The sequence below is a fragment of the Molossus molossus genome, unplaced genomic scaffold (assembly GCF_014108415.1).
Source record: "Molossus molossus isolate mMolMol1 unplaced genomic scaffold, mMolMol1.p scaffold_m16_p_1, whole genome shotgun sequence".
NCBI lineage: Eukaryota > Metazoa > Chordata > Mammalia > Chiroptera > Molossidae > Molossus > Molossus molossus.
Genome location: NW_023425344.1, coordinates 192700738 through 192711553, shown reverse-complemented (window position 1 = coordinate 192711553; position 10816 = coordinate 192700738).

Here is a 10816-nt window from a genome sequence, read left to right as displayed (position 1 = left end):
AGAACAATCTATAGATTCAATGCAATCCTCATCAAAATACCAACGGCATACTTCACAGAATTAGAACAAGTAGTTCAAAAGCTCATATGGAACCAAAAAAGACCTCGAATAGCCACAGCAATCTTGAAAAGGAAGAACAAAGTTGGAGGGATCACATGACCAGATTTTGGGTTATACTACAAAGCCACTGTAATCAAAACAGCCTGGTACTGGCACAAGAACAGGCATATAGACCAGTGGAACAAAACAGAGAACCCAGAAATGGACCCAAGGTAATATGCTCAATTAATATTTGACAAAGGTGGCAAGAGCATACAGTGGAATAAGGACAGCCTCTTTAATAAATGGTGCTGGGAAAATTGGACAGCTACATGCAGAAAAATAAAACTAGACCATCAACTTACACCCTATACAAGTATAAACTCAAAATGAATAAAAGACTTAAATGTGACTCATGAATCCATAAAAATCCTAGAAGAAACTGTAGGTAACAAAATTTCACACATCATACACAGCAGAATTTTCACTGATACATCACCTAAGGCATTAGAAACAAAAGAGAAAATGAACACATGGGACTACATCAAACTCAAAAGCTTCTGCACAGCGAAAGATACAATCAGCACAACGGAAAGGCTACCCACTGTATGGGAAACCATAATTGCCAATGATATATCAGATAAGGGTTTAATTTCCAATATATATAGAGTGCTCATACAACTCCACAAAAGGAAGACAAAGAACCCAATTAAAAAATGGGCAGAGGAACTAAATAGACACCTCTCCAAACAGGACATACAAATGGCTAAGAGACATATGAAGAAATGCTCCACATCACTAATCACCAGAGAGATGCAAAATAAAACAACAATGAGGTATCGCCTCACACCTGTCAGAATGGCCGCCATCAACAAATCATCAAAGAACAAGTGTTGGCGAGGTAGTGGAGAAAAGGGGACTCTAGTACACTGCTGTTGGGAATGCAGACTGGCGCAGCCACTGTGGGAAAAAATGTGGTGTTACCTCAAAAAATTAAAAATTGAACTTCCATTTGACCCAGTGGTCCCACTTCTAGGAATATACCCTAAGAAGCCTGAAGCACCAATCAGAAAGAATATATGTACCCCCATGTTTGTAGCAGCACTATTTACAATAGCTAAGATCTGGAAACAGTCCAAGTGTCCCTCAGTAGACGAATGGATAAAAAAGCTGTGGTACATATACATAATGAAGTACTACGCAGCTGTAAGAAAGAAAGATCTCTTGTCCTTTGAGACTACATGGATGGACCTGGAGAGTATCATCCTGAGTGAGGCAAGCCAAACAGAGAAGGACAAGTATCATATGATCTCACTTATTTGTGGAATATAATGAACATAACAATCTGAGGAATGGGTAGTCCCAAGAGACGTGGAGGTAGGGTATAGACTGACAATCACCAGAAGAGGGGATGGTGGGGAGAGATAAACCACAGAACTTATAAGCATGTATGCATGAACAGTGGACATGGACAACAAATTAGGGAGAGGGCGTGTAGGGAGAGGGAAGGGGGAATCAGTGGTAGAAAAAAGAGAAACATCTGTAACAAAATTAATTAAGAAGAAAGAAAAAAAAGACTTAAACATGACTCATGAATCCATAAAAATCCTAGAAGAATCTGTAGGCAACAAAATTTCAGACATCATAAGCAGCAGAATTTTCACTGATACATCACCTAAGGCAATAGAAACAAAAGAGAAAATGAACACATGGGACTACATCAAACTCAAAAGCTTCTGCACAGCGAAAGATACAATCATCAAAACGGAAAGGCAACCCGCTGTATGGGAGAGCATAATTGCCTATGATATATCAGATAAGGGTTTTATTTCCAATATATGTAGAGTGCTCATACAACTCAACAAAAGGAAGACAAAGAACCCAATTAAAAAATGGGCTGAGGAACTAAATAGACACTTCTCCAAACAGGACATACAAATGGCTAAGAGACATATGAAGAAATGCTCCACATCACTAATCATCAGAGAGATGCAAATTAAAACAACAATGAGGTATTGCCTAACACCTGTCAGAATGGCCGCCATCAACAAATCATCAAACAACAAGTGTTGGCGAGGGTGTGGAGAAATGGGGACTCTAGTACACTGCTGATGGGCATGCAGACTGGTGCAGCCACTATGGAAAACAATATGGTGTTACCTCAAAAAATTAAAAATTGAACTGCCATTTGACCCAGTGGTCCCACTTCTAGGAATATACCCTAAGAAGCCTGAAGCACCAATCAGAAAGAATATATGTACCCCCATGTTTGTAGCAGCACTATTTACAATAGCTAAGATCTGGAAACAGTCCAAGTGTCCATCAGTAGACGAATGGATAAAAAAGCAGTGGTACATATACACAATGGATTACTATGCAGCTGTAAGATAGAAAGATCTCTTATCCTTTGAGACTACATGGAGGGATGTGGACAGTATTATCCTAAGCGAAACAAGCCAAACAGAGAAAGACAAGTATTGTATCATCTCACTTATTTGTGGAATATAATGATCATAACAGTCTGAAGAATGGGGTAGTCCCAGAAACATGGAACTGGGGTACAGACTGACAATCCACAGAAGAGGGGTTGGTGGGGGAAAGATAAACCACAGAATGTATATGCATGTATGCATGAACAATGGACATGGGCAACAAAGCTGGGGACAGGGAGGGAGGAATCAGTGGGGGAAAATGAGAAACATCTGTAACAAAAATAAATAAATTAATTAAAAAAAAAGAGTAGGATGTTATAGAAAATCTTGTCCATAGACCTCACTAGATCCAGTAATGTGCAACCATATTATGAAAAGAATAGACTCTTACTTCTGAATGCTACTCTTCAATTTGAAAAGGATTTTAATGATACAAATAAATATTATGTATGTTAAAAAAAACCCAAAATACAAACAAAGGAAAAAACAAACAAACAAAAAAATATCCACAAAGCATGTGTCTGACCAAGTTGATGTGATCAAGATACATATAGAATTCACACAAATCATTTAAAAAACCCAAACAAATGCCCCATAAAAACCACAAAATATTTGAACAGACACTTCAGATGAGAAAGAGGGATGACAAATTAAAAGATGCCTAACATCACTAGTCATCAGGATCTTGCATATTAAAACCATAATGAGTTGTCACTACATATCTATTATAATGGTTAAAATTAAAATGCCAAGTGCCAAGAGGATATGGAACTGGAAGTCTCAGAGCTTTTGGACTCTGCTGGTGGGAATTCAATGACAGTCATTTTGGAAAACAGTTTGGCAGTTTCTTATATAATCAAATATACACGTATTATGTAATCCAACAATTTTACTCCTGGGTGTTTATTCAAGACAAATGAAAATATATTACCAGAAGGACTTGGTAGGCAATGTATAAAGCAACCTGATTCTTAATTACCAAAAACTAGAAGCAACCCAAATTTTTATCAGCTAGAGAATAAATAAGCAAATTGTGGTTCATCCATATAGTGAAATACTAATCATAAACAAAAGGGGTTAAATTAGTGATATATGCAACAACACGTATGAATATCATACATTTCACTAAAAAAGAACCTGAACACACATGACTACATACTATAAGATTCCATTTAATGACATTCTGGAAAGGTCAGACTATAGGGATAGGAATCAGATCAATGCAGGGTTGGGGGTGGGAGTAGCAAATGACTAAAAAGAGGAATGAGGGAATTGGTTACACAAGTCTATATGCCTGCCACTCATCACTACCTAAAAAGAATGAATGAATACATTTTACTGCATATAACTTATACCTCAATAAGCTTGACATTAAAAACAAACTTTGTATGGTTATACACATACCACATACACATACATACATATGCACATACATATTTTCATTTGGAATGTTTTCTCATTTGATATGTTTCCATTGCTTTCTGGCCTCCATTGTGTCTGTTGAAAAGGTAACTTTTGTTTTCAATATAGGGTCTCTCTGTGTAACATCTTTTTTTTTTTTTTTATCTTGTGTTTTTGAGAATTTCTCTTAATTTTTCAGCTATTTGACTATATTGTTCCCAGGTGTAGTTTTCTTTGTACCTATGCAGCTTGGCGTTTATGAACCTTGTTTATTCTCTATCCATCATTTTATCTCTTTGCTTCAACTGGAGTAATTTTATTGGTCTATATTCAAACTGATTGATACTTTCTCCTACAGTATATTATCTATTGTTAGTATAAATCAGTATAAAGCTTAGTGGCTGAAAACAATAACAAGTTATTATTTGTTACAAGTGTATGGGTGTGCTACATATTCTTCTGCTAGGTGTACCTAAGCTTACATGTGCAGCTGCATTCAGCAGGGGGGTTGGCTGGAAGCTCAGCTCTGCTGGGAGAGCTGATTTGGTTGTATCTCTCTGTTCATATGGTGTTTCATCCCAGACTTCCTCATGGAACAACTGTCTCTAGGTAGCATTCCAAGAGGTTTAATGTCTATTTAGGCCTAGCCTTAGAAGAAAGACTAATAATGTCACTGCTGCTGCTTTAGCTTTTTAGACAAAAGGGGTAGGGAAATACTCTCTACCTCTGAATGAGAAGAATGGCAAAGTCATATAAAAAGGGGGGGGGGGCATGGCCTGGCTGGTGTGGCTCAGTGGTTGAGCATTGACCCATGCATCAAGAGGTCGCCGGTTTGATTCCTGGTCAGGGCACATGTCTAGGTCGTGGGCCAGATCCCCAGTGGGGGCATGCAGGAGGCAGCCGATCAATGTTCTCTCTCATCAATGTTTCTATCTTTCTCTCCCTCTCCCTTCCTTTCTCTCTAAAAATCAATAAAGAGAAAAAAAATGTAAAAAAAAAGGGTGTGGGGTCATGTCTGTTGGATTGGGATTGATTTCTGGCCATTAACTTTCTACATGCAGTGTTCAGTCTGCTTCTAAGTTATCCAATGGATATTTTATTTCAGGTACTCTATATTTTTATGTTCTAGCATTTCTATTTTTTGTTTACATTTCTCTTCTGAAATACCCTGTTTTCACATATTATACCTATCTTTCCATATGAGTACTTGAACATTTTTATGGTAGTTGATTTAAAGTCCTTGGCTGCTAATTCCAATGACTGGATCACTGTGGTTTTTACTGGTTGTGTTTTTCAATGGTTGTAGATCATATTTGTCTATTTCTTTTAATATCTCAACTTTTTACTGTACTATACAAAATATTTAACAGATAACAGTGGAGACTGAATTATAGTGTTTTGGTTTTGTTTCTAGGAAGTGCTGGCCTTCTCTCCATGAAATGGTTAGGGTAAAGAACTAATCTTTTAGATTCTCCTATGATCTGGTTGAACCGGGCAGGTGGAAATTTGAACTAGATTGAACTCACCTCTTCAACCAAAACCACAACCTCCTGCACCACCACTGCTTCTTTGATCTGGCCAGTAGTTCATCTGGGAAGGGCTTGGGCTGTAATACCAGGTATTGTTCTACTTTACATTAAAATCTGAAAGGGTGCTAGGATTGAAGCTCTATCTATGAGAATGTGTGGGATTACAGTTTCTCTCTGCTTTATAGCTCTTCATCTGCAACTGCTTCTGGGATGGAGAATTATTGGATTTGCTTCCACATTTTGGGCTCTTCCAGATTCCAGTCCATACTGCCATCCGATGCTGTATTCATGTCTACCAAATGTCTCCCAGGCTACAGCAGGCCTCTCTCTGTGGTTCCCACCTAACCAGGTATGGAAGCTGCTACAGCTCTCTGCTCACTTATGAAGATGTCTTTTCTCTAGAATTCAGTTCATCGGTATTTTCTTGATCCCACTGCTCTTTGAAGCCCTATAGAAATATAAAATTTAATTTTATCTAGGTTTATCTTGTTACCACAGGACTGAGGTTCTTTGTTATCCTCTATAATAGCTGGACATGAAAGCCAACTTTGGGTGATTTTGACATGATTTTATGGGTAGAAATAGCTACTGAACTATTTCCTGGAGGTTCTCTAGTTTCAAGGTTAATGGTTATTGAATTTCTTTATTTTCTATAGTTTAATGCCACAGCATGTTTAGGTAGTCAGCAAGGAGTTGTTTTTGCTGTAATATAGGTTATTCTTCTTCTTTATGTGGCCTGTGGGAATCAAAAAAATGATCTGAGAAAGGAAAAGAAACATGGGGAAAGAGAAAGTAAAAATTTGTGAATGCCTATGGCTAAAGGACATAGCAACCAAACACTGCTTTTTTGGTAAAATTTCCATGGCTAAGTCTAGACAAGTTGAGTTACAGCTATGTATTGTAACAATGTAAAATGGTCCCTAGTATACTCAGAGCAGATTTCTTGCCTTTGACAGTGGGAGGTAACTCTGTAAGATGTTCTTGTCTAACAAATCAAGGTAGGGTCTTCGTTTCTACACCAGACACAAGCACTTGACTGAGGGGGTCTCATACTTATCCACTGTGGCTGCGGAGTGAAGTACACATGCAAAACTATGGAAGGCGCCTGGAGGAGGAAGGCATTGGGTACCAAAGGCTCTTTGTAGCAAGATGATAGCATTGTTGTCCAGTGATCTTTGGAAATACAGCCTAGAATAAATACTTCCAGAATGTGCAGAGATAATCTTTTTAGGGCACCTAAAAAGCTCAGTGCTGATCTTGAGATTATTGACTCTTGGAGGTGTGCCAGGCTCTACAATACATAAAAAATGGGTGTAACTATGGCTATACCTGCTCTTCTGCAAGGAGCATGCCTGCTTTTCTCTTCCGGCTCCATGTTACTCGCCGTTTGTTTATAAAATTGAGGCCTTAGTAATATTAGCACATTTTCCTTTCCTATCAGTAGAACCTCTTGTATGGTCTTGGTTTTGAGAAATTCTGTTCTTCCTCTTTCTTTCTCTCTTCAGTGGCAATATTCATTTTTACCTTTAGAGCTGGGACAGATGTTCTCTTTCTCTTCATCACCCTTTTAAAGGAAGTCTCGCCCTGGCCGGTTTGGCTCAGAGATTAGAGCATCAGCCTGCAGTCCAGAGAGACCTGGGTTCGGTTCCTGCTAAGGGCATGTACCTCGGTTGCAGTTTGTCCCCAGCCCTACACTATGTGTCTGTTTCACGTAGATGTTTTTTTCTCTCTCTGTCGCTTTTCCTCTCTCTCCCTCCCACTCTATCTGAACAAAAAGTAGAAAAATGTCCTTGGGTGAGGATAAAAAATAAAAAATAGAGCAAGTCTCACTGTCTCAGGGCTGCTACTGGCCTTTTGTTATGTTAATCATGGCCATAGATAGAAAGGGCTAGAAACTTGAAGAAAAGCAAGAAATTTCAAGCAAGAAGATTCTCAGAAAGTGAAAGGGGTCAGGAAATCAATATTTTAGGAACATTTATTTTATTTGGGATTGAGTTGGAGAATTTTGGGGGAAGCAATGCCATCAAAGGAAAGTGAGAATGGCCAAGATGAACAAAACGTTAAGAGATGTTTGCCGTATATTAAGGTGGTAGTATGGAGGAGGAAGAAACTTTCCTCTACCCTCATGGTTCTCCTGGCTTGTCTAATAATCAAATAGATGTGAGACAGATTAACAGGAGCAAATGACCAAATTTAATTATACACATATAATTGAGAGAGTATACACAATATACTTGAGAGAGTCAGAGACACCACATATGTGAGAGGTTCAAAGACAGAGAGGGAAAATGAAGTCTATTTAATATTCTGAGCTCAGGATCACCGTGGGGCTTCAGAGGGGAGGAAGGTAGTATCGAATATTAAGAAGCACAGATGTTCAGTAATTGGAAGTTTGCACTGTCCTACAGGTAGGTCAAAAAAGGTTGTTTCTAATATCTCTTATTATGGGGAAGGTACCTATATCAATAAACAAGACAAAACAAAAGAGAGAGAGGAGACTTCTTAAAATCTGTTGGTAGGAATGCAAAATGGTACAATGACATTTGAATTCACTCTACCACCTAACAGTACAACTATACTTAACTCAGGATTTTTCATAAAAGTGTATGTGCCATGACCTAACAGGTTGGCTTCTTGATGCAAACAAAACAAAATAAACTCTTGCTCATGTACACCCAGAAAAAGAAAAAGAAAGGAACCTAATGCCTTTATTTAAAGCTTTGTTCCATTGAAAAATGTAGCCCTCACAGGGCTTTAACCAGTGTGACATGTTTGTTCTTCAGGGTAAGGGATGTATTTTATACTGGTGAGATACCCTACATGGGACTTTAAAACACCAGGAAAAAAGGGGCAGAAAAAGGAAGTCAGAAAAAAGAATAAGAAATGTGGCCAATTTTACAGCTTTGCCAACAGCTGGTTTTATCACCCACATTGTAGATTCTGGCTCCAAGGCCAGAATCATTATATTTTATTTATTTTAGAAAGTTAGGGCATTTGGAGCCATAAAGGAAGTGGGAAGGGAGGGAATGTGTAGGCCAGGGAAGGAAGTTCTCCATCATGACAAGTTTGGCCTTTTTCGTTGGGAGTCAATCAGGGAAGAAAACTAGCATTGGGCTAATAATAACAAATAACATGAATAGTAATTACTATAACTTATGAGTATTTATGTGCCAGGCACTCTGCTAAGCACTGCGCTTCCTGCACAACAATGACGTTCAGTTGTTCAAAATGAAGGTGTTTCTTGGCAGTGTTGGGGAATCTGAGTTAAAACAAGCTGGCTCCTACCTTTACATTTCCTCCGCCTCACTGTTTCCCTCTTAAAAGTTTATTTAAACTGCTATATTGTATGAGCTTTTGTAAACTGCTTTAACCTCCCCCTTTTGGGGAATAAGACAGATATAAACACATGATCTATATACAAACGAGGAAAGCTACAGTTGCATATGGATATTTCAGACACTTGCTGTTCTTTCTCATTCCTTTTCCTGGCTATCACCAGATCTTTCTGTTATCATTCTTCGGGCCACTGAGGAAGTCATCTTTTGGTGTGGCCTGCAGGCTACCTTCCTCACTCTCATCTATAACCTGAATCACTAACTACTGTCCTCCTGTGAAATGTCCCTTTGGTTACTATTAATTATTTCTTGGTCTCTAAGGTCTCTATGACTTTAAAATTCTAGAATGGATTTCTGAGCCTCTGGTACTGTAATTATTGATCCTGGATAGGCAGCGTCTTCTAAATGCTCTTAGGTATTCACTGATCCTAGGATCCCTAGGAAAATGGGGACAAAGCATCAAATACAAATTGAGCCAAGGATACCTTTTTAAATTCTCTACTCATTCTTTTGCAAGGAGTCTTCTCAAGAGTGTCAACTCCCTGGCTTCACCTTTATAGTCAGCAGTTTTTATAAAATATAAGCCAAATTTCCATTTGCTTGCATTTTCAAAACTAGTCAGTGGAAGAAGGTAGTGAGTCACCAGGAAGCAAGAAAATTCCTCATGAGATGTTAGATGCCATATAGAATGCAGATGCATAGAAATGATCCATAAATGCAATAAATCTCTGCATTTTAAAAATCAGTAAACTTACCCCTGTGACATGTGATGGGCTGTATGAGGGGTGAGAAACCTGGGGTGGGCCTGTTCTCTGAGTCATCACAGTGTGTAGTCTTAGGTGAGCCATCTCTCTTTATTTTTTTAATCCTCACCCGAGGATATTTTTCCATTTTTTGTACAGATAGAGCGGGAGGGAGAGAGAGGAAGGGAGAGAGAGAGAGAAACATCGACGTGAAGGGACACATCGAGTGGCTGCCACCTGCACGACCAACCAGGGCCGGGGACAAACTGCAACCGAAGTACGTGCCCTTAGCGGGAACCGAACCCGGGTCTCTCCGGACCGCAGGCCGACGCTCTAACTGCTGACCCAAACTGGCCAGGGCGAGCCATCTCTCTTTATAGTGAGTTCACCAGAGGTAGCCTCTTGGAGTAGTTCAGGGGTCATGAAATTGGTGAGAAAGTTCATATGTTTGCCAGTGAAGAGAACTTCTGTCCAAGTACAGAGCATTATTACTGTGACTTGAGGTGCTTGATAGCACATATCACTGCTCCCAAATGAAACCTAAAATACTCCAGTACGTGGGATGTAACTTCGTAGGTGTCTGTGACAATAAATGCAGAACCAGAAATAAAACGGGGGGTACAGGGTGTTGCTTAGTGATACAAATGAAAATGGGATGAAAATAGAGTACTTCAGCAGGGAAAAAGTTGTTTACTAGAAATAAAGACATAGTGGGGGCTGCTTTCTCAGCTTGATCTGCAATGATATGTATCATCTTGTTTTTCTGAAGTCCCAGGCTTATCCTTGGCAAAAGCAAAACCAGAAGAAATCTTTTATTTTTTTCTGAGGAAGGTAGGGGTGTGTGTGTGTGTGTTTGTGTATGTGTGTGTAGTTGGTTATATGCACGTTGAAGATTTTAAGAGGTTGTTTCCTTTCGTAATGGGTGCAGCATCTAGTTAAGAAGAACAGAACCAAAATAAATAACATGCACATTACTAAGAGGCACACTCTCTGGTGACATGTGTGAACACATAAAGAAAATTGAATAGTTATAAAAATCTTTGTGCTGGGTACATGAAAATGCCAGTTCATTTGTCTCATCATAATTTCACATGGTAAACATTATCCTGCCAGCTTTACAGATGACAAAGCTGAGGCTGAGAAAAATTAATTGACTTGTCAAACTTACAGGCTTAGTCGGGGCAAAGTGAGGATTCTGATTTGTTTATACAAAGCTTTGGCTTTTTGCTCTCCACTAAATCTCCTCTACAGGAGTCTCCTGGGTACTGTATCCTGGGGTGTGGTGACGGACGAGTCTGTGAACTGGGAAACCTTCCTGTAGAAAGTTGTTCTTGAAT